The sequence below is a fragment of the Equus asinus genome, chromosome 15, assembly GCF_041296235.1.
Source record: "Equus asinus isolate D_3611 breed Donkey chromosome 15, EquAss-T2T_v2, whole genome shotgun sequence".
Classification (NCBI taxonomy): domain Eukaryota; kingdom Metazoa; phylum Chordata; class Mammalia; order Perissodactyla; family Equidae; genus Equus; species Equus asinus.
The window spans coordinates 30,516,653-30,539,960 of NC_091804.1; positions in this window are offsets into that span (position 1 = coordinate 30,516,653).

Genomic DNA, 23,308 nt, shown 5'->3' on the forward strand with positions numbered 1-23,308 from the left:
GCTCATGACTGGTGCAGGGGCTGGATTTCCATCTTCGTTCTCGCTGCCCTCCCCCGTTGTGTGTATGGCTCAGAAAGATGTATGGTGGGCCTGGGCATCTTTGACGGGGAAGGACACACCATGCCTGTCCTCACCTAGGGTGCTGGCTCCTGGGATGCTGGACAAGCAACCAGGGTGAGTCCCCCTGCTGCCTGGCTGTCCGCAGGCCTCAGGCCTCAGCAGTCCTTTAAATGAAATGGGCCATGAAAGCCAAAGGCCTTGGGAGAAACAGGGCGGTCAAAGCGCAGTTATGAAGATGGCGTGCCACGGACTGGAGGAGACATCCGCCCTGAGCAGCGCTGGAGGACATGCGACAGGCATCGGAGAGCCCCTCGATGTGCAGCCCCCTCTAGAACACTGTCCTCCCGCCAAAGACGAGTCAGCGACACAGAGGGGAAAATCAAACCACCGAGCGTAGCCATGAGCAGGAGAGCGCTCTTGGCCCCAGCTGCCCTCATTAGCACCCACATAGCCAGCCTTCTGCTTCCTCCTTCTCTCCCCGAGGGGACCCTCCCATTCTCCTGGCACAGGCCGCCTTGCTTGGGCCTCACCACCCCTAGGTTCTGGCCCACAGTGAGCACCCCTCCCCCTTGGAGCCCCTGCTCTCTCCCTGGCACTGCTGTTCTTAGGGGCTGATGTCCTCTCACTTCACCCTGGAAGCCGTTCTAGGCTTTGTCTTCAGCTGGCCGCCCGGAACACTGCCTCCATTGTTCTTGGAGCCTTAACAGGGCCCTGTGCCCTTCTCTATTCCTCTCTCTCCCAGAAGCTGACTTCCTGGGGGTAGGGGCTGCCCAGGTGTCCTCCTCTTCTGTCCCCTTGACTGGGAGCTTCTTGTAGCAAGGCCGGGTCTCTGTCTGTCTATGAACCAGTTTCTCCACTCCCACATCTGCTGCCACGTCCTTTGGACAAAGTAGCTGTGGAGAGAGCCCTCCCAACTCCAGCTCCAGGGGCCCCTAGATCCACCTGGCTGGCCCCATCTGTGGCCTGGATGCCCACAGCCACGGCAGGTCACCCTGGGTGCTACTCGTCTTACAGCCCCAAACAAGGGTCTGGGCCTCTCATTCCCTAACACATGCAAGTGAATGCAGCTACCCACCTGTATACACACATAGCCTGGGCGTTGTGACAAATGACAACTCTCCCTGCAGGGCCAGCTCCTGGAGGGTGTCTGAGGAACAGCCACCACATGCCTCCATCCCAGTGCCCTTGGACATGCACACTTGTTTCTGTTGTCTTCACCCCGAGGAGGCACCAACTCTCACTGTTTCAGGCCCAAGGTCGGATGAAGCCCCAGTCCCAATTCCTCTTTGGTATAACTGAGGGAATAGAAACTTGAAAAAGACTGAGAGTACAAAATGAAGAAGTGGAGCTTCCAGAAAAAGGAATTTCTCAGGCGGGCTGTGGATGGTGCTCTGGCTAGTTGTAGTTAAGTCAGAAATTTGTGCTTTCTAAGTCAGACAGTTCTGCAATTCTTCTATCTGCTTTCACATTCCTTAGTGGCCTTTTTAAACAAGGTGTATATCTTCCACCTTTACTCTTTTCCAGAAGTTTCCTTTTTTGAGGTCACAACTATTTTCTGGCCCCTCAAGTCAGGTCAACCCAGGTGCCATCTTCTTCAGTTCTGTGGCCTCTGATGCCATGAAATGCCCTGTCCTGCCTCTTCTCTCCTCTGCTTCTGTGGTCTCTTCCTCTCACGTTGACAGGTCCCAAGGATGATCTTCTAGGCTCCCGGGTCTCTCTCCTGTTTCTCTTGATCACCTCTGCTGCCCCCATCACCTCTGCACAGGGTTCCCAAACTGCACTCTTGCTTCTGTGGAGCACCTTTGAGAACTCCACGGCACTACCTCTCAGTAGATCCGGCTTCCTGGGAACATTTCCAAATGTGGTCCCTGCCAGTATGTCAAACCCAGCATGCGCCACACTAAACCCCGTGTCTTCTTTCTCAGGCCAGCTCTAGATTTCTGCTAAAAATAGTTTCACTCAGATTTGGAAATGAAAGCCATCAATGTTTCTTTTTCGTCTCAATTTTCTTCTCTTTCAAAAACCTGATTGGCAAGCTCCAGAATTTTCCCGCCATATCCTTTCCTCTCCTGTTTTCCCCTTCTGTGGTCTAGACCCTTACTTCCTCAAACGCTTCTCCCACGGAGGTCTCCATCTGTTCACCTAACACGTGCTACCAAATTCATCTTTTCATTGCCCATGCGGGATCACAGCCCTCGACTACTCAACAATGTTCCAGCACAAATGCCAACTTCTTCCTGATTCCTTTCCTTTGGGAGGTTCCCATGAGGGTAGGACATGGACTATGGAGCCAGTCACATCTGGTTGAAGTTCTGACTGTTCCATTAAGTGAGTGCCTAGGAAAGGGAATGACCCTCAATAAATATGATTTCCCTGATTTATTCAAATCCAACTAACTTTATGTTTACTTTTCATAATTTCCATAGAATTTCACCCATATCTCTCTTTTGGTATCTACTACTTTGTTTTTTGCATCCAGCTATTTTGGCTCACGTCTTCTCTTTTTTATTCATTTCTTTAGCAGAACCATCTTTGACTTTTTTATCTTTTTTGGTGAGGAAGATTGGGCCCAAGGTAACACCTATTGCCAATCTTCCTCTTTTTGGTAGAGGTATATTGTCCCTGAGCTAACACCTGTGCCAATCTTCCTTAACTTTGTATGTGGGATGCTGCCACAGCATGGCTTGACAAGCAGTGTGTAAGTCTGTGCCCAGGATCTGAATCCATGAATCCTGGGCCACTGAAGCAGAGCACATGAACTTAACCACCACACCCCTGGGCTGGTGCCAGCTTGGACATTTTTAAATATTCAAAAACTGTTTAGAAAATTAGAACATGTCAACGTGTATGGTCTCTGTGGCCACAGCCGTAATTAGATGTCAATTCATACCTATCATAGCTCCTGCTTGGACAGGAGACAGTCTACTGACCATCAAAATCCATGCTTTCTTTCCTTTATGGTAATAGAAGTGCTGGGTACATAGTTACTCAGTTAGACTTCATCTTTTGTTTTCCCTTCAGGTTAGATGTGATGTATCTCTGATAGGATAGGAACAGAAGTGCTCTGAACCATTTCCAGGCCCAGCCCGTAAAACCCCCTGCACATGCTCCTCTGTGTCCATTTCATCTTTGGTGGGTTGGGATGACAGCAAATATGGTGAGCTTGGAAGCCATGTGTTGAAGATGACAAGGCCACCATCAGCCTGGGTTCCTGAGTGACTATATGGAGCAGAATTCCACTGACCTAGAACATTTGCCCTGGACAGTTATGTGAGACTAAATATACCTTTTGTCCTGTAAACTGTTGAAATTTGAGGGTCTGTTTGTTACAGCTGGTTAGCTTATCTTGCTAAGTATATTACTTACTCTGTGTGGTAGGCATAATTTCTAAAATCCCACCTCAAAGATACCCCACCATAGTACCCAACCTGTGAGTGAATGTGGTGAATCATCACTCCCGTGATTATGTCATGTTATACGGCAAGCTGACCTTAAAATAGGGAGGCTCTCTTGGGCTATCCGAGTAGATGCAGTATAATCACACGAGCCCTTAACACGGAGAACCTTGTCTTGCAAGTTGGCAGAAGGGGGAGCCAGGGAGATTCAAACCAGGAGAAGGACTCAATGTGTTGTGCCTGGTTTGAAGCTGGAGAGGGCAACGTGAGAGGGAATGAGGGAGGCCTCTAGCAGCAGACAGTGGCCCCAGGCTGGCAGTCAGCAAGGAAACCAGGACCTCAGAGGTGTAGCTGCTGCAAGAAACTGGATTCTACCAACAACAAGAAGGAGGTGGGATCAAATTCTTCCCCTGAGGATCTATATAAGAGCTCAGCGTGGCCACTGCCTTGGTTTCTGCCTTCTGAGACATGGAGCAGTGAACCCAACTGAGTTTGCTTGGACTTCTGACCTGCACACCTGTGAAAGAGTAAATGGGTGTTGTTTTAAACCACTAAGTTTGTGGTCATTTCTTACTCAACAAGAGAAAACCAATATAATCCCTTAAATGCAGGGACTCAAATCTTATTTGTCTCTGCTTCTCTGAAGTCCCAGGATAGTGCCTGGCATGTGAGAGCTTATGAAGTTTCTGTTGAATGGGTCCATGAGTTGGTATGCGAGGGGAGTGAGAAGCCTTGGGGTATAGAACAGAGTCTGCACACCTTTTTTGTAAAGGGCCTGATAGTAAGTATTTAGGCTTTGCAGGCTCTGTCACAACTACACAACTCCGTCATTGCAGTGCAAAAGCTGCCGTAGACAGTATGTAAATGAATGTGCATGGCTGTGTTCCAATAAAACTTTATTTAAAAGTAGATGGTGGGCTGGATTTGACCTGCAGGCTGTAGTGTGCTGATCCCTATTATAGACCATTGGGTTTTTAGTCTTGTGCTTCCACCCAAAGATATGAAATCTTTTGCATGGGACCACATGTGTTAAAGAATGTTTTATGGACAGAAACAGTTTCTACTATAAGAAATAATTGGGCAGCCAGCCCTGTGGCTGAGTGGTTAAGTTTGTGTGCTCCACTTTGGTGGTCTGGGGTTTTACTGGTTTGGACCCTGGGCACGGACCTAGCACTGCTTGTCAGGCCATGCTGAGGTGGCATCCCATATAGCAGAACCAGAAGGACCTACAGCTAGAATATGCAACTATGTATGGAGGACTTTGGGGAGAAGAAGAAGAAGAAGAAGAAGAAAAAAAAAGAAGATTGGCAACAGATGTTAGCTCAGGTGCCAATTTAAAAAAAAAAAAGAAATACTTGGTTAGCAATTCTGTAGGTTGCCTTTTCACTCTGTTGATTATCTCCTTTGCTGTGTAGAAGCTCTTCAGTTTGATGCAGTCCTACTTGTCTAATTTTTCTTATGTCGCTTGTGCTTTTGGTGTCATATCCAAGAAATCATTGCCAATCCCAATGTCGTGAAGCTTTTCCCCTGTGTTTTCTTCTAGTTTTACAGTTCCAGGTCTTATGTTTAAATCTTTAATCTATTTTAAGTTAATTTTTGTGTATGATGTAAGATAAAGGTCCAATTTCATTCTTTTGCTTGTGGATATCCAGTTTTCCCAACACCGTTTGTTTAAGAGACTGCCTTTTCCCTATTCTTGGCACCCTTGTTGAAGATCAGTTGGCCGTACGTGCGTGGGTTTATATCTGGGCTCTCTATTCTATTCCATTGGTCTACATGTCTGTTTTTATGACAGTACCACACTGTTTTAAATCAAAGAAAATATTTTCAAACCAATATCTGATAAGAGATTAATATGCAAGAAATATAAGGAACTCCTTATAAGGAGTTCCTTATAAGGAACTCAATAGCAAAAAACCCCAAATGACCTCATTAGATAATAGGCAAAGGATTTGAATAGACATTTCTCTAATGAAGACATACAAACGGCCAACAGGTACAAGAAAAGATTCTCAGGATCACTAATCATTAGGGAAATGCAAATTAAAACCATAATGAGATATTGCTTCATACCTGTTAGGATGGTTATTATAAAAAAACCAGAAGCTAGCAAGTGTTGGTGAGGATGTGGAGAAATTGGAACCCTTGTGCGCTATTGGTGGGAATTCAAAATGGTGCAGCCATATGGAAAATAGCATGGCAGTTCTTCTAAAAATTAAAAATAGAATTGCCATATTATCCAGCTATCTCACTTTATTTATCCAAAAGAATTGCAAAGGATCTCAAAGAGCTATCTGCACGCTCATGCTCATTGTAGCATTATTCACAATAGCCGAGATATGGAAACAAGCTAAATGCCCATCAACATATGAATGGATGAAGAAAATGTGGTATATGCATGCAAAGGAATATTATTCAGCTTAAAAAAAGAAGGAAAGCCTGCCGTATGTGACAACATGGATGAACCTTGAGGACACTATGCTAAGTGAAATAAGCCATTTACAGAAAGACAAATACTGCGTGATTCCACTTATATGAGGAATCTAAAATAGGAAAACTTATAGAAATGGAGAGTAGAATGGGGGTTGCCAGAAGCTGTCTGGAGGGGTGATGGGGAGATGTTGTTTAGAGGGTATAAAATTTCAGTTATGCAAGATGAATAAGGTCGAGAGATCTGTACAACACTGTACCTATAGTTAACAATGCTGTATTATACACTGAAAAATGTGTTAAGAAGGTAGGTCTCATGTAAGTGAAAAGTGAGAAGAAATACTTGCTTCGGCTAGAGAGTCGTTGTCATTCCAGAGCACATGGAGCTTCTTGGTTTCTAGGGAGATGAGTCCCATGTAACAGATCTCCCATCTTTCTTTGTGTTTGGGGAATTCTGCCTTCAACAGGGCCTTAGCTGCTTTGCCTCTCTTTCGGTGAGGCAGGCCTGGCCTTGCCACTGGCAGCGCGACCCGGCCTGCAATGCTTGAGACTGGGTTGCTCAGCTGAAGCCGTATCCCCCGGTCCCCCTGACCCCCGCCTTGTGCCGGAAGCCTGAGCGAGCTCCCCCAGCCAGCCTCTGGCGGAACCGGTACGTTGCTTCCAGGCCTGCCTGCCCATCCTTCATGAATTTTTATTAAACAAAACTGTAAGCAGATTGATTTTGTCCTCTTTTATTGCATTTTTATTTAATTCCCTTCCATGGTGGAGGCTCCATCATGTTACCGCAGAGTAAATCACTCCGGGGCATCGGGCCAGCACCATGGAGAGGGGCAGCGTCTGGCTTCCGAAGAGCGCATTTACCGCATAAGAACCTTTATTAGCCGAGAGTCATTGATTTTTTCTTTTTTCAGGTCATAGCCCCTTCACCATCCTTTAAATAAGAGAGTATCACAAAGTTATAGTGGAAGGGAGACTCTGTGAGTCTGGGGTCTTGCTGTGCCGGTGTGTCTCCACATCTGACAACACCTGCGCCACCAACAGGCCTGGCCTCTGCACTTTCTGTGTGCTGGGTGTGGCTGTATGAAAAGCATGGAGAAGGAGTAGTTTGGGTGGAGTGTTGGATGGTAGATAAGGGTGGAGGAGAAGTCCTGGAACAAAGCAATTTAATATCATTTTTAAAAAATCAGAGGTGGTTATAGTTTAACCACAGAACTTTGCACACAAAATTGAGACCACGAGAATTATAAATCAAATTTTCTCCTGTTTACACTCCAGATGAAGGACTTTGGGGTTTTATTTTTAGGAACTAGAGAGTCATTGATGGTTTTGGAGTGAGGCAATAACAGGACATTATCTTTGTTTCCAAGGGGTCAATCTGGCAGCAGAATGTAAAATGAATTTGAGGAGAATTCAGGGGTGGGACCAGAAGCTGGAAACCGGAGCATCAGTGGAGAGGCCACAGTCTAGGCACAAGGCAATGATAAGCAAATGAAAAGCAATAGGCTATCTTGGAGTATATGAGGAAGCCATTTGGTGTAGAACTAATTTGGCCTCACCTTGTTTTTCCAAAAGGGACTGACGTGGCCTGTTGAGCATGCATTGTATATTTACTTTAGACATTTACTATGCCCTGAAGACAAGAATCATGTCCCTAAAGATAGGGAGGTAACTTCCCCCATATCGGCATTTCTTTAAGGATAAGCATCTCTTTCTGGAAACTAAGGATTAATTACTGACCTGCCGTGCTCACCTTGTGACCACTGACCTGCTGACCCCTGACCTGCTGTGCCAGTGAAGCATCTCGTGACAGTAGTAAAGGAGCTATTCCTGTCATATGTGATGGCTGCTCTATGTTCCAAGATGGTATATAACCACTCTCTACACCCCACTTCTGTGGTGCCCATCCTTCCACAGGGAAGGCAGGCCCGGGCTAGTCCTCAGATCTGGCTCATAATCAACTCTCCTCAATTTTGGTTCATATGGACTATGGATTATTTGCGTCAACAGCACCAAGAACTCAAAGTGAAGTAAGAAAATGGTAGAACTGGCAAGGTGGAGACGGATTAAACAAAGAGGGATCAGTCAGAGGTAACTCAGGTTTTTTTGTCCACTGCAGAAGAAAGTTAAAGCAGAGAAGCAGGTCTGAGCCAAGAAAATGGAGAGCTGAATTTTGGGCATGCTCATTTGAAAAGTAAAAGAAATACTTATCTGTTATTGAAAAAGTAATGCATGCAAATTGCAGAAAATTTTAAAAATAGAGACAGGTATAATAAACAAAATAAAAATCATCTGCAACCCCACCACCATGATTTGCCTTTGTAATAGTTAATACATTTTGGTATATTTCCTTCTAGGTAGATAAATAAATAAATGAATCATGTTCCTAAAGGTTCTGCAAAAATAAGATTCTTAACGGCTGCATATTACCTTATCATCTGGATACAGCAAAATTGATTTAGTGCTCTGTCTGTTGTTGGGTTTTAACCTGATTTATAGTTTCTCCATCCTATAAATAATGCTGTGGTGAACATCTTGGTGGGTACATCTTTGTCTGTATCTCCGATAAATTTCTAAAGTAAAATTATTGAATTACAACTTATAATCTTCTTAAAGGCTCTTAATTCATATTGTCATTTACTCACTAGACACTGATAAAGTGTATCTGCATGTTCGTTTCACAGCACATTCATCCACACCAGGATTATTTTGATCTTTTTAATCTTTGCCAATTTCACAGTAAAAAATCAGGACATACCCCTGCTTCTGAAATTATTCACTTTTTTGATTACTAATACTTTTATAATAATTTTGGGTGTGCTAATTTGTCATATTTTATTTCTTCCCTTTTTTTTTTTAAAGATTGGCACCTGGGCTAACAACTGTTGCCAATCTTCTTTTTTATTTTTATTTTTTTTAAGAATTGGCACGTGGGCTAACAGCTGTTGCCAATCTTTTCTTCTTTTTTTTTCTGCTTTATCTCCCCAAACCCCTCTTGTACACAGTGTATATCTTAGTTGCAGGTCCTTCTAGTTGTGGGATTATTTCTTCCCTTTTGAGAACTGTATCTTTTGTTCCTATTTCTATCGGAGAGTTCATTTTTTTTACTTACCAATTTATAATCTTTTTATATGGAGGCTATGAAAGCTTTGTCTGTCATACATGGAGATTTTTTTTGCTATTTCTCATTTGCCTTTCAAATTTTTATATGGAGTTTTTGATAAGTAGAAATTGTGATGTTTTATATAGTTGTTGCTATGGATCTTTTTTTTTGTTTTTTCCCTTTTCTATTATGCTTTGAAAATCCTTCTTGGAGCAAGATCAGGTACATGTCGGTCTCATGGATTGGCTATGAGCATTACAGGAGGTGATGCACGTAAAGCATCTAGTGCCATAACTGGCCGAGAGCAGACAATCAGGGTTAAATATTGGTGCATTAAATCTGTTAATCATGTACAGTTTTAATCTTCATGAGGGCTGAGGCCACGTCCTGTTTATCTCCATACTGCAGGTATCACCAAGGACATGTCTCAAAATATATTCTCAGTGGATATTTGATGAATGAATGAATGTGTGAAATGAATTGAACATCTTATAAGTTATGAAGGCCAATGAATGCCTGCTTCTGAGAATCTGTGTTAAGATATTGAGCTCATTCAGAAATGACTAGAATGGTGATATGTGTGTCTAGAATCCAGGGGAAACCACCTCCCCAACAAACAAATGAACCTTGCTTTTTTTCATGAGCCACAGGTCACCACTCAGGGCTGTGGGTCTGTTCAGTCACCTCTGACCCCCAACTTCTAGCCCTGACCCATGAGCACAGGCCACTGCCCCACCTCTTTGAGTCTGTACATAGAGAATTTTCAGGGCTGGTAGGGCCCTTTGATGTCATTTGGTTGTCTAGACTTCCAGGATTTGTGTTTTAGCTGCCAGACATTTTTTTCTAAAGAATCTTATCTTGGAACCCAATGTGTAAAACAGACCCATGTAAAGATGCTATGATTGGCAGGTAGGGTCAGGAGGTCACGCTCCTTCTGTTGAGTAGCTTTGCACATGCTGTTCCTTCTGACTGGAATACAATTCCATTCTCTGCTGTCCCAATCACCTAGTTAAAGTATTACTTTTCCTTTGGGTTCTAGCTGAAATAACACCTCCTCCAGGAAGCCTTCTCTGACCTTCTTCTGGTTAGACCAATTTCCCCTGTTCATAGGACCGTGGACCTCTATTTGCTAGCACCCACCTCAGTTGTAAATTTACATCTATTTATGTCCATTTCCTCCTACTATCCTATGGGCAAAACAGGGGCAAGGTGATGATGAGTTTGTTCACCATTTTACCCTGAGTGCTGACAGCAAGGCCTGGCACATAGTAGGGGTTCACTTAACATTCAATGCCTTAATGAAACTGCATCTGATCCAATCTCTTCCTTTCCCAGGCAGAACAAATATTTACCATATTCATTATGTGCTGGATACTCCTCTGGGTACCAGCAATGCATCTATGGGGACAGACCTGCTCCCTGCCCTCAACGAGTACACATCTAGTGAGGATGAGGCGCCGGAGGAAGAATCGTTAATTTTAATGGTGATAAACGCATCAGACTCCTCTGTAAGTTTCCACTGGAGTTAACGTTCCCTTACTGAAACGTAATTGGGAAATTTCTAGGCCAGCACATTTTGTTGGTGATAAAGTCAGCAGTTAAGAGTGGGACTTGAAATCTGTGTTGGTTGTTCATTCGGGGTGGGAGAGTGTCTCCGAGGCCCAACTGTCTTGTCAGGAGAGAAGGTTGATTACCCTCTGATGGGTACTGGGTGGTGAGTCAGTGCTCCCCAAATTGCCAGCTGGGCACCTGCAGCTCCTGCTTTAATGAATGGATGAGAACTCAGGCTCCTGGTGAGTTCATCAGAACCAAGTTACCATAATCAGCTGCCACAGGCCCCTTCTAGCTATCTTATGCTTACTTCCAGGGAGGCAACTGGTCTGGGGGAAAGAGAGGCCCTTCAGTGACTGCCCAGGCACTTAAAAGAAAATCCAACTCTTCACCATGACCCATGAGGCCAGGGCTGATCTGGTCCCGTCTCCCTGCCCGTCTTCATTTTGTTCCATGCTCTCTCATGTTGCAGATGTCAACCTCAGGTCCTATTTGAATGATTTCTGGTTGCAAATCAGGGAGACATTGCTGGATACATGGTCCGTAAGTGATGTTACGGTCTCTGACATGGGTTTTGATAGCAGCACCCTCCCCATTTGGAGCCTGCCCCCTGGTCCTTCCTTTCTAGAAGTTGCTGGGCTGATGCTTGTACCTTGGTGGGCTCTGATGCCAGCTCTGGCGGGGCCAACCTGGAGCCCACTCCCGTAGGAGTGCTGCTGAGGGCATGAGAACCCCAGCAGCAAAGCCCCAGTCCCACCTCCTTTGCTGCGCCAGGCTGCCAGTGCCAGCTGAGGAGGAGGCCCCCTCCCGCCTCTGCTTGTTTCCCTTGATTGTTATGTAATGTTCGGCAGCAGGAGGTAAATTCCTCTCCAATTTCCAGGCCCGTTACAGCGCATGAACCCCACCGTGGGGAGCCACAGTGATTGAGCTCAGCAGCCACATCCCATGCTGAGTGTCATAAATCAGGCCTATTACCCGCTCCTCCTGGCAGATGCCACCGCCAAGAACCTGCCCACTCCGCTCCGGAGACCCAGCCGCCTCTGCGCACAGTAAACCGAGGCTGGCATATCCACTGGGAATCTGGGGGGCTCTGCGTGACACACTGGCTGGGGGTTTCCCAGAATCTTATTCTGAAGGGGTGGGAGGTTCTACAGCCCTTGCTGGGGCATCTCAGACCTGACACCCTGCAGCCCGAGGCTTGAGGAGCAAAATCAGGGCATGCTCACCTGCTGGCTGGATTTCCTGGTGTGGTGGCTTTCTGCGCGCTTCACTATACACATCGGAACCTCTAGGGGACGTGTTAAGAACCCACATTCCCAGCCACACCCACAGAGATCCTGATGTGGTAGGTCCTCCTTGGGACATGGGAATCAGCATGTTTACAACTTTCCTGGTGATTCTCATGCGGGTGGTTCCTGGACCATCCTTTGAGAGGTGCTGCTTTAAGACCGACTGTATTCCCAGAGCAATGCCTGTAAAATGAATGCCTATAAATCGAATCCTTCTTTTCCATTTCCTTCTATCATTTTGCTGAAGATGTGTTTCCCTGGGGAAGAAGATGTGGGCTTCAAAAATCAATGGCAATCACACTGAAGAATGAAGCAGATCTTTGACTATGACATATGTAATGGGCAATAATAATGCTAATAGTTGGGGGGAAGGTTCCCAGTAGAATGTTCTGCTGATACTTAAAGTGCTACAGGGAATCTCGATTCTTGTTCTTTATTGGCTCTATGTGACTAGGGTGACCCTATGCTCTGGTTAGACTGGGTCAGTCCCCGTTTATGCAGGTTGTCTCAACGCAGTTTTTAATGATTTCCCCTTTGAGTCTCAAAAGTCCCAGTTTGGCTGACAAATTATTACTCTATCGATAATCCACTGGTGTGTTCCCCTTGAGACCTCCTGTTTTCTTCCAAAGAGGTCTGTCTTGTCGATGTCTCTGAAGGGTGTTGTCAAATTGATTCCAATTCTGGATTTCACACTAGAGTTCACCCTGACTCTGGGCCGGGATGAATGGCAAAAGGGCCCTTTTGGCCAGGTACCTCTCCCCCTTTGCAGGATCAAGTGGTGGGGAGGAGGAGAGACTTCTCATGTGATGACCAGGATAACAGTGGTGGAGATTTCTGGGGCCAGGGCAGCCTTCTTGGGGGCCACCCACACCCCTGTGATTCCTGAGAGATCCTATATGCTCCAGTAGGGGACATGGGGCCACACGTGCTGAAAGCACATTTGGATATGAAGAATCTGGGATCAGGGCAAAGATCTTACAGTGTGCAGGACCTCATGACCAGAGGCTGTGGCTGCACACTCCAGCAGTGGGTACCAATGGGAAGCCCCCAAAGAACCAGGTGGAACCAGCCATACCTTGGATGTCCAAGATAAGGCTGCATTTTCTTGTCAAACACTAAAACACCCAGTAATAATAAACCCTAATCATCCCACAAACTGTGATGAAGTGGGAGCTGAAGAGTTCTAGAGTTAGGGCTAGATTTGATTCCAGCCTGCTAATGGACATGTGACTTCAAGCAAGCTAACCATTTGGAGCCTCGTTTTCCTCATCTGTAAAATGGGATGATAATTTTCAACCTGGCAGAGGATTTTTAATAGGTAGTGTTTGTAAAGAGTGAACATTTGATAGGTAATCAATAAATTGTGACCATTAAGATAATCATTGTAATAATGATTATATTACAGAATGAGACAATATTCCAAAAATGTTTCCCAACGTATTTTTGGGGGGATAATATTTTTATCTTATTTACTTATCAATTTCATCCTTGGAACATCTGCCATGAAGGCTAAGCAATGAACCTTTGCAAGAAAACAAGAGAAGGGTCAATTAAGAATAAAGAAATCCAAAGAGTGGGCAGAGAACATCCAGTGTGTGTTAGAAAAACCCAGAAATTTCTAGGGAAACTCCAGGAACAGGGGGATTTGTTCTTCAATGATTTTAGTGTTATGTGGGGAATTTTCAGGCCCCTTAGAGAAACTTCAAATTCAGCAAGGTATCGGAGATGTGTGGCACTGCAAAGTGGGTGGATTGGAGATGGGAGAGGGAAGAATTCAGGGAGATATACCTAGGACAGCCACCCGCACCCCTGTGATTCCTGAGAGATCCTATATGCTCCAGTGGGGGACATGGGGCCACACATGTGCTGAAAGCACATTTGGATATGAAGAGTCTGGGATCAGGGCAAGATCCTACAGTGTGCAGGACCTCATGACCAGAGGCTGTGGCTGCACACTCCAGCAGTGGGTACCAATGGGAAGCCCCCAAAGAACCAGGTGGAACCAGCCATACCTTGGCGGATGCCAGCGCAAGGCCCCGGGATCAAGACAGAGACCTATGCTACATTGTAATGGTGTTAGTCTCCATCTGTCCTTCAGGAAAGAGCCGGGGCAGTGGGGTGTATTAACCACATTTCTAACTTCTGTAAACTTGATGCTTCAACATTTGCCCTGCATGCATATGCTGCATATGCTTTGTTCTGCACAACACAGTCATTTGCCTGGGTCACCTTGCCTTGACCCCTGCCTTCCTCGGCACCCACTCTGCCACCTCTTCTTCCAGAGGAGTTCTTCTCCTGGGGGTGCACTTTTCAAAACAAACCAACAATCCAGAGCCCGCGTCCACAACCTTGTCCTTTATGGGCTTTCACACTCCAGGCCTTATCCGCTTCCCTTAATCACCCACTGAAATTGTTCAACTAACCAATCTTAAACCTGCTTGCCCTGCCTCACCCGTTCCTTCCTGCAGAAACCACAATAAAGGCTCTTGCCCATAGTTCCACACCCCTCCCCCATCTCCTGACAGACTCTGGTGCTCCCCCATGTGCCTCCCACTCTCCCCGCCTCCCCCTGAACTGTGGCATGCCCCTACTCTTGGAAACTGTGAGTAATAAACTATCTTTTGAATGGCAGTCATCTTCTGATCTGTTGACCTCCGATTTTCTATTAATATACTATATTTTAAAACAGGCAGATCCAGGAGATCCCTCCTTTGAGAAAGCAGAGGCAGCCCCGAGAGGGGATTTGAATTTTGCCTTGACCACATATATTAAAAAAAGAGACTTTATTTACATGCTAATTTTATTTTTTGAACTTTAACAGTCTTTATCATGGTACTAGATATAACAGAAAATGCCTATAGTTCATAAATGCCTATATGTTCAACAATAGGCACATAGTTAAACAACTGTTGTTATAGCCGTATAATGGATATAGGGGACATTATCACATAATGACTTGGAAATAAAGCTTACATGTTGTTAACTAGTTAAAGAAGTGCCCCAGAGTGCTGAGTTGCAAGGGATAGAAATCTACTCAGACCAGCTGAAGTGAGAATGGAAATTATAAGGCGTCTTAGCTCAGGTTTTTTAGAAGCAGAGCCTGAGGCAAGGATTCCTGAGGAAATGATGGAATGAGGGACAGTTCTCAGGAAAAGGGGATGAGGAAAGCAGGACGGGGCAGGGGAGGAACAAAGTGAGGATGTGATCTCTAGGTGGAGACTAGCTTCAGCCTGGTCCCTCAGGGTGCTCTGTGTATAAACTGCACTAGAGAATTGATATCACCATGAGGCAAGGAGGCTGGCCTTATGCAGAGCAGCTGGAGGATGTGTGCACCAGCCCGGTCAAGGGGATCAGGGCATGGTACCAACAGCATCAACTATATAAGGATAGCAAAAGTATGCAGAAAACTGAGAAAAGAACCAAAGTGCATGTGGGCTATACAGGAATAGGAGCAGGACCAGACAAGTCACTAGTATTGAGGTTAAGTAGCTACTCTTGGCTTCTCTTCTTCTCTGTGTTTATCTTATCTGTTCTCCTCTCACAGACTCTGGTCATGATTCAGTTGGACCCAGACTAGATTCATAAACTCAAGGTAATTCATACGTGACTTGGTCAGGTACCTATGACTTGTCCAGTCTAACTGGAAAAGATGAGCTGGGCCACCCAGATTTTTCTCCTAGCAATTAGGAATTGGAAAACTGAGTTATTGAACCAGTTAGTTGTGGAAGCTGAACTAAAGGGTCAAGAAGCAAATTGGACCTGGGTGGCTGCCTTGGTCAATTTATGTAGTGAAGTGAGAGAGGAGATGAGGTAAGAGGAAGTGGACTAAGCTGGACTTGGAGCCCGCACCAAGGTATCACCCCAACCCAGGGCTCGCTTTGCTTGTGGTTTTGCTTCCACTTGACCTGGGCTTTGGGAAGTCCCAAAGAATGTCTCCATACATTGATTGACAGGTGCTGGAGACTCCTCAGAATTATCTGGACCGTTATAGTGCAATAAGATCAAAGATGTTGATGAAGATAGTGATAATAATAATAATACAAATAGGGATTAGCAATAATGGCAACTCAATGTAAGGACTTGTCATGTGCCAAGAACAGTCTTAAGCACTTCACCTGTATGCTATGGTGCAATCCTCACCACAGCCCTGCGAGGTAAGTACTATCGTTATCTCATATTACAGATGAAGAATCTAAGGCACAGAGAGATAAACAGATTCTTCCAAGTTCATTGGCTAGTAAATATGGAAGTCAGAATTCAAGTTTAGCCAGTCAGATTCAACCATGCTATGCTATACTGTAATCTTGCTTATCCATGGTTTCGTTTTCTGTGGTTTCAGTTACCTGCCGTCAACCACAGTCTGAAAATATTAAATGGCAAATTCCAGAAAAACAATTCATAAGTTTTAAATTGCACACTGTTCTGAGTAGTGTGATGAAATCTTGCGCCGTCCCACTCTGTCCCACCCAGAACTCTACGTCACAATGCTACATCACTTATCTCACTTCCTCTCATCGCACAGGCGTTGTATCATTTCACATCATCACAAGAAGAAGAGTGAGTACAGTGCAGAGAGAGAGAGACCACATTCACATAACTTTTATTACAGTATCTTGTCATGATTGCTCTACATTATTATTAGTTATTGTTATTGATCTCTTACTGTGCCTAATTTATAAATTGAACTTTGTCGTAGGTATGTATGTGTAAGAAAAAGTAGTATATGCAGGGTTTGGCACTATTCACGGTTTTAGGCATCCACTGGGGGTCTTGGAATGTATCCTCTGAGGATAAAGGGGGACTACTGTAATAAACACACACACACCAATGGACCCTGGGTTCACTCAATTCTTATGTCAAATCCTCTTTATTTTTTATTTCTTATTTTACTTGAGCAAGTATCTCAACCTGTCTCAGACAATTTCCTTATCTGAAAAGTGGGCATGGTAATTCCTACTCATCTGTTTGTTGTAAGGATTAGACAAGATGACATATAGCAGCTACTCATTGAACATGTCTTCCTTCCTCCTGTTTCTTGCTTCATGACTGATGGAGTGTCAGGCATCTCCATTCATGTAGGAGTAGGAAGGTGAGCATTGGAGATTTGTCCTGGGCTTTCTCCCAGGGTGTAGAGAGCAAATTCCGACTGTGGCTTTAGGAAGGCAGTTCAAACCCTGAATGGCCGCAGTGAAAGCCTGCACAGTGCTGGCCCTCCTGTGGACTCCAGGATGGGAACACAACCCTCAGGTTCCACCTCAGTGATGAGTGTGACCTGGTTACTGGCTGGATGCAGAGAGTCCAGGTCTCAGAGGAGATAGAAAGATGAAGAAAGTTCCAGAAGTCTAACAGCTCCAACTCTCACAAGGCTGACTGTTAAAGATATAAGGAGGCCTCATCGGTAAGGTGAGCACATCCCTTCCTTCTACTTTCTCTCCCTTTCTTCCACCTGTCCTTCTGACTCTACGTCTCTCCATGTTTCTCTCTTTCACTCTACTGCTCTTCCTTCCCCTCTTTTCCCTTGCTCTCTTCCTCCCTCCTGTCTTGCATCTTTTGTTAGTCTCCTTTGTTCTTTCTTTCCCCTTTCTTTCATCTTGCCGTCTTTCATCTGCCCCTTGCTTTCATGCCCAGGTGCCCCTGATTTGGCACCTGCCCGTAAGGGCTTTGATGGACCTTGGAACAATTTTCCTCTCTTGGACAATCACTTTGCCTCCTTGGGACTCTGGTTTTATCTTCTGTAAATTGGGGAGAGGGTTGGCACTGGACCAAATCAGATTGTCCAACTTGGCTTTATTCCTAGAGTGTGCTTCTTCCACACAATGGAATACTACACAGCAACGAGAATGAACAATTTACAACTACACCCACAAACATGATGTTGAGCAAAAGATGCCCAGATGCAAAAGAGTTCATCTGGAGTGATTACATTTATACAGGGTTAAAAAACAGGCAAGATGAATCTATGGTGTTAGAAATCAGGATAGTGGTTACCACTGGGGGTGATAGTAAGAGAAAGGGTTTTTTTCTGGAGTGCTGGTCATGTTCCATTTCTTGACGTGAGTGTTGGTTATACGGATATGTTCATTTTGTGAAAACTGATAAAATAATTCACTTACGATTTGCATAGTTTTCTGTATGTCTTGTAGAGAAACCTTACAAAATACTTTGAAATGAACCAAAATATTACTGAATGTCTTTAATGGACATCAAGGTGTCTAACATACCTGTTGTTTAATAAAGAATTTGGCTGCTCTTTGTCGCTGGTTCCTGGGAGAGAGTCGCTAAACCCTTGGAATTCTCCCAGTGATAGGAGGGTCTTTGTTACTCATGTTTGGCCTCCCAGACCACACCTGAGTTTATGCTAGTGAGGTCACTCCCGGTGGGTCCCTGGATAGTTGCAGGATGGGAGTTGGCCATGCTAGAAAGACCAACCATGTGACTAAAAGTTTGGGGCTTTGAGCCACATGATACCAGCCTGACCTCCAGGGGTGGAGGAGGCTGGAGATTAAATTTAATGACATGGACAACGATTCACTCAACCATGTTACATAACAAAACTCCAATAAAAACTCTGGACACAGTTTTCCTGGTTAGTGATACACATTGATGTGCCAGTAAGGTGACAAGAGGATAGTAAAATTTCGTGTTTGGAGCCCTCCCAGAGTCCATCCTATGGGTCTTTTCTTTTGGCTCGTTCTGATTTGTTTCCTTTATAATAAAGCTGTTACTGTGGCTTTTTTGTGTGTGTGTTTGTGTCTCCCCAAATTCATATATTGAAACCCTAAACCGCACTGTGATGGTATCTTGACATGGGGACTTTGGGAGGTCAGGAGGTCATGGGAGTAGAGCCCTCATGATGGAATTGGTGCCTTTATGAGAAGAGAGATGAGAGCTTGCTTCTCTCTCTACCCTGTGAAGACACAGGGAGAAGCTGGCCTTGCACAAATCAGGAAGAAGGCTCTCACCAGACCCTGAATCTATCAGCACCTTGACCTTGGACTTCCCAGTCTCCAGACCAAGATCACTGTGAGAAACAAATGTTTACTGTTTAAGCCACCTAGTCTATGGGTATCTTGTGACAGCAGCCTGAGCTACTCAGACAGCTGTAATCATAAATATAGTGCTTATCTGAGTTTTGTGAGTCATTCCAGTGAATAATTAGACTTGAGGAAGTAGTGGGAACCTCCAAATTTGTAGCCAGCTGGTGAGAAGTGTGGGTGGCCTGGGGACTTTCAAGCTTGTTGCTGGTGTCTGAGGCGAGGGCAGCCTGGAGGGGGCCTGCGCCCATAACCTGTGAATTTGATGTAACTCCAAATGGTATTAGAGTTGTGCTAGGACCCTCCTGGGTTATCTGATTCTATGATTCTCAGTGCTTTTTATTGTCTTTGAGCTGTTCATGTCTCTCTAAGTTGTAGTTAACTGATAGCAATGCAAGTGACACTTGTCCAGGGACGTGCAAATTCTATTTGGTGGTCGAAGGACGACTGATCCCTCCCCCCCCCCACTCTCAAAGTCCGTTTTACATCTATTTGCAAATTCATTTCAGCATGAGCTGAATCACTGTAAGAATGTGGTACTTTGAGTTCTACTCTGAACCCATTGTAACATTTTACGGTTCCCTAGTAATTTCATTTAATTTAAATTAATGAGTTAAATAAAATCTTCAACATATCTTAATTTTATATTTATGTGGGAGTCATGATTATATTGTCCTTTCAAATTTACTCTTTAATAATATGCTATGCTTCAATAAAAAGTTAAAAAATGCACTTTCCCAGGCCCCAGGTCAGCCCTACTCACTCATCCTCTCTAGGACTGGGGCTCCAGGAATGGGCATTTTAAGAAGTTTCCTTGATGATTCTGATGCCATTACTAGTGACCTGGTAATTGTGACTCTTTGCACTAGACAATTGCCAAGGCCCCTTGTGGCTTTGATCCTCCAGGACTGGAGAAAGGATTTGAAGCCCCAGGGTGATCATTTTACACCATTCATCTTCTTCCTGTTTGGAGTTTCATTCACAGGGAGTGTCTGGCTGGGATTTGCAAAGGAAAGAAAAGGTCAACGCCTGCAAAGGGGTGTTTGAAAGGCTTCCAGCCAAGACTTTTCCTTCCTTCTGCTCTGGGAGCCAAAAAAGGAGACCAAGGCAGACCCAGGCAGTGCTGGGCCACAGCTCAGGCCGCTGTAGACAGAGGCTGAAGAAGCCCCACTTACTCTCCTTGCACTTTCTTATTAAGCTGCAGCCTCAGTTTCGCAATGGAATTACTGTTTTTTGTCTTCCCTCCTTTAATTCCTAATGCAAACAGCAATCCTCAGAAAAGCAACATTTATTAAATCAGGAGGATTACAATATCAATGGGAAGTTATCATGCAATAACCTTCTATTGATTTGTGTATTGCCAGTAATGAAATCAACTGGAATATTATTTATTAAACATATTGATTAGCAAAAAATAATTTGCAGGGATGGAAGCCGACTCTGCAGGGGATCCCCCGAGCTCTGTGTGCACATACAATTTTTCCACTTAGCTGGGAGAAGAGCCGAAGTGAGTGTCTGACCTGGCATAGAACGAGCCCCAACATGCAGAGTCCTCAAGAGCATCCATGGTGGGTAGGGGAGTCAGGGTGGGCAGACCTGCAGCCTATTAGGCCGACTCTTGGCATGTGTGCAATCTGCCAGGGAGGGCCCAGGACAAGCTACCACTGTTTCTCCACTAAAAGGTTGGATGAACTAATGTTTGGGTACTAATGGTTTCCACTCCTGCTTATCCCAGGGAGAGAAGGGTGGAGCAGGGAACTGAAGGGTGGCTGGGGTTGGGGAACAACACTTTGGTTTAGGTTCTCCCAAAAGCAGACACGGAGACAAGGATTTGGGTGCCAGTAGTTTTATTTGGGACGTGACTGCAGGAAGCACAGTGAGTGAGAAAGGAAGAAAGGGAGACAGGGAAGGAAGCAGGGTCATCAGTGATGTGTTATTGACGGGGGTTGCTGTGGGCAACTGGGACTCAGTTCTGCTGGGGACCTTCTGAGAGGTGTGCGTGACCCTCCTCAGAATTGCCCACCAAGGGGGCCAAGAACCTGGGACATGGACTTTCCTAGTGCGTGGGAACTGTCCAGCGTGGCGGCTGGCTCCATCACCGGGTTGCCCGAGGCATGTGGGAGGGATCCTGACAGCATCTCCACAGATGTACCAAGGGTCAATCCAGGGCAGGTTCTCTCCGCAGCCGCCCTTGACTTTTAACTCCTGCCTCACAGGCTCTCTGCAACCCGAGTCCTCTTTCTCCCTTGGACGGCATCTGGAATTTTCACAGACTGATCCAGGAAGAGTGGTCATGAAATTAACAACACATTGCTGAGTGCTGACTAAATGCAGCTGATCTCATTTGTCCTTGCCACAGCCCTGTAGGTGAAGTAATTATCATCCTTATTCTGGAGGTGAGGAAACAGAGAATCCAAGAAGATGCAGAGTAGGACATGAAAGATCTGTAATTCACGTCAGTTTGCCTGACTCCAAAGCACAAAATTTGGTCTGAGCAGAATGGCTCCGAGCATGCGATCCAGGGCTGGATTGCTGGGTGTGGTATCTTGGCTTCATTCGCATTAGCTTTGTGACCTTGAACAAGGAACTTAACTTCTCTGATCCTCAGTTTCCACGTCTGCTCTGGGGATAATTATAGCCCCTGCCCCATGGGCAATTCTGAGGGTTAAATGACATAGTGGAACCTGGTTATTACATAGTGATATTAGTTAAAATTAACATAAATATCATCACCATTATCTACCCCTGGATTGTGTGGCCTTACAGTCATGGCCACTGTGCTGTGCCTGACCTGTTCGTTCTGTTTCATCTCTTGTCCTTCCCTTGCTCTATTCTGTGTCGCAGGGGGACTGACAACTGCAGGCTGCCTTTGTGGACTCTGCGTCAAATTGCTTTTGGCTGGTTGTAGCCAACAGGAGGCACAGATGGGAGACTGGAGGGCGGGAGGAAGTGAGAGGCTAGGGTGCTTTTCTCCCTGTGTGTCTGGGGTGGCAGCGGCTGTGTTTCCTTGATGGCTCCTGTTCTTATGGGACACTTTCTATCAGATGACCTTGGTCCCTGGGCTCCAGTAACCCCACCTGCCCCCTCTGCCCCTCAGGGTGGTGGCAGCTTCCTGCTGTTGTCAGTCTCTGAGTTTCTTCTCTTTTGACTCCTCAGTCCTTTCCTCACCAGTGTAGCCTGTTTCCTGGAATAAATTCCTTTGGTTTTAAATACTTAGCTGGCTTGTTTTTCTGGTTATACCCTGGCTGAGACAAACACCTTCATCACAATAGTGTCATTTCCATCTCTGACATGGACCTCACAGTTCCACTGCTGGGACCTTTGCGAGACACACAAACTGGCCAGGGCAGGGGTGGGAAGAAATGAGATCAAGGTGATTGAGGAAAAAAAATCTATAACAGGTATCAGTCACCTGATACATGCCCTCGCCCCTTGTCACACCTCATTTCAGGCTTGGCTCATTTCACCTTTACAATACAAAACAGCAAAATTGGCATAGCGCTGCCATTTTACAGGTGAAAAAATAAGATGCTCAAGAAAGGTTAAAGAGCTGTGCCAGCTCCAGGTCCTTGCTAGAAGTGGTATAGAGGGATTCCAACGAGATCTGTTTAAATTAAAGCCGCTCTACTGCCCCTCGAGTCGGGGAAGGCCTTCCTCTCCATTGTCGTTCACAAATTTTCACTCCTGTTTCTCGCCAGCTCAAGTACAATAGCTGTTGATTAATGAGATTGGCTGAAGAAATGTTCCTGGTGCGTCCTAAATCGATCTAGTGGTAAAGGAGGGAGCAGGGCGGCTCCCAGGAGTGTAGACAGCCCTGAGAGGTCTTTCATGCCACATTCAGACCAGATATTCACATGTGTGGCAAACTCCCATTGATGCACCCAGGTTTGGACACAGATGTACTTTGATGCCTTCATGACACGTGATGTAAGTGGCACTGTATTAAATATAGATTGGCAGGCTGGGGCATGGAGACAGAGACTGCCCCTCCCCAGGGCCGTGGTTAGAGAGTGTGGTGGTTATAGGACGTGTGTCAAATCAGGAGGTGGAGTCTTTGTCCTCCCCTTCAACATGGGCTGGTCTTACAAATAGCATCCTGTGCAAGTGAGGCTGTGTGACTCCAAGGCCGGGTCATAAGGGATACACAGCTTCCGCCTGGCTCTCTCTGGGCATGCGTCCTCAGAGCCTTGAACCTCCATGGAAGAAGTCCAGCTACACTGAAGCTGCCATCTGGAGAGACCATGTGGAGAAACCACGTGGAGATAGGGAGAGATGCCGAAGGAGCCCCAGCCATTCCAGACCCCAGCTGTTTGAGTCTTCCTAGTGTAGACGCTCAACACGAGTGCGTGAACCTTCAGGTGTTTCTAACTCCATAAGAGAGGGTGAGGGCTAGACAGAGTCCCGTGAGTCAGTCACTGTGCTCTGCTGAGCCACATGGAGCCTGAGGCA